Here is a 1888-nt window from a genome sequence, read left to right on the forward strand (position 1 = left end):
AAACAGGCTGTATGCCTACACTTTTGTGATCTCTCTGGGGCAATGGTATAGATAGCTTTACTTACCAGATTTGCTGAATGCAACAATCTGCTGTATTTCAACCAGTTTAAGGAGAGGGGGTGGAATTTTCCTCTATCCCATAATCAGGTTCTAGTTAACGCTTTACTATCCCTTTCACTATACAAACAGCTTCTGAAAGGAATGCAAAATTAACCAAGGGACTGAGCTGTCTCTCTTCCTCTCATACACATGCCTTTGCCTGCTCGATCCACCCCCATGACTTCAGTCTCACTGAGATTTAAAGGCACACACATACATCTTCCAAAACACTAGCAGTTTGCTAGCTTCTAAACCTACCTGAGATCTAAAGACACAACATGGCTTTTGGGGCAGGGCTTCTCCACACCAGCCAGCTGGCTGGTGGCAGGGAGGAACTTGCAAACTGGGGGATCGCCTGTCTGGACTTGAAGACTGGCAAGCCTAGGAGCCAATGGGGTCACGGGCCATGTGCTCTTAGTCAGCCAGAATGTTGCCCTAGGTGTGGCATGGCATGGGGCTGAAGGACCTGGGGGTCATGCACTCTCCCTTGACTCCCCCTCATCCTGCTCTCAGGTGTCATAACCACCTCCCTGATTGGGCCCCATGCGGCAGGTGTTGGCTCATTCTCTTCCATGTCTTTCACAGTTCTGGACCCACAACATGCGTGCCCAGTCTCTTTGGCTTATGGCAGACCTGGCTGGTAGGTTTGAGGGCAACATCTGGGGGTGGCAATGCCAACTCCAGGAAATGTTTTTAAAAATCATCCATTTTTTTAAAGTTGTTTCAATCCTGTTTTGGAAGCAGGGGTTGTAGCTTATCTTCTTCATTTTGCCAGCCAGACTCACTGTCATTGGGCCCAGATCATAATACTATACAAATGCATGCTGGCTAAGTCATTCATGTTGTTGGGTTTGGGCGTGTAGATACTTTGTGTCATGTGTGTGTCATCTTTGTCCAGGATCATGCTAAGCTTCTCTGTATCATTCCAGTTTTAGTATATGTGCTGCCAAAGCATATACTAAAATTGGAACAATACAGAGAAGATTAGCATGGTCCCCAGTGCAAATACTTTGCCATCACTATTGCCCTCCCCCATTCAAAGTACAGCTTACAAAAGAGGGTTGCCAACCTTTAGGTGTGGCCTGGAGATCTCTTGGAATTGCAACTGATCTCCACACTGCAGATATCAATTTCCCTGGAGAAAATAGCTGCTTTGGAGAGTGGACTCCATAGCATTATACCTGACCTTCCTCCGGTTTCACTCCCAGATCTCCAAGAATTTTCCAGCCTTGGTCTGACAACACTAAATGAGGTAGTTTTCTTGATTGCTGTTACCAGAACTGGTCTCATCACATTGTTGTGGTAGCAAGGGGTGTGTGTGTGCACTAGGTGTACACATCAGCATAGGTGTAACACAAAAGGGATTAGATGGGGTATGGAGACATGAGAGGATTAGTTGGATGTTGCCAGTCAGTTTTTGAGGATGCAGATACCTACCTGGTGGGATTCACTGTCATTCCATTGTAGGGTGGTGGAAAATGACTGGAGATTGTCCTCAAGGATGCCTTTTCCCAACCTTAGACAGACCCTTTTTGTGGAACCTTGGCTGGCTCTTGGCCCAAGCTGAGAATGTTCTCCCTTGGTCTGCTTTTAGGATCTCTGATTCAGGTCAGGAAGTAGGACCCCATTACTTGTAGGGGTGCCCCAGGAGTTAGGCAGCTCCTCTTGGCTACATTGTCTCAGGGCAATCCTAAATGCATTCACACCATTCAATAGCCCTAGAAGACTAACTTCTATGATAATCCTGGAGCATAAATATGAGCCAGTAAATTGTGGCTTTGAATCAGCA

At 46.6% G+C, this 1888-nt stretch overlaps 1 non-coding gene and 1 pseudogene across 1 annotated transcript; one reads left to right on the forward strand and one right to left on the reverse strand.

The window, feature by feature from the left end:
• Positions 1–952: 952 nt before the first annotated feature.
• LOC132590340 (U6 spliceosomal RNA) lies at positions 953–1054 on the reverse strand. Its single transcript, XR_009556684.1, has one exon. It is a non-coding gene; the product is annotated as a U6 spliceosomal RNA (small nuclear RNA).
• On the forward strand, positions 1028–1096 carry LOC132590342 (U6 spliceosomal RNA; annotated as a pseudogene).
• The last annotated feature ends 792 nt before the right edge of the window (positions 1097–1888 follow it).

The sequence above is a fragment of the Heteronotia binoei genome, chromosome 21 (genome assembly GCF_032191835.1).
Source record: "Heteronotia binoei isolate CCM8104 ecotype False Entrance Well chromosome 21, APGP_CSIRO_Hbin_v1, whole genome shotgun sequence".
Lineage (NCBI taxonomy): Eukaryota > Metazoa > Chordata > Lepidosauria > Squamata > Gekkonidae > Heteronotia > Heteronotia binoei.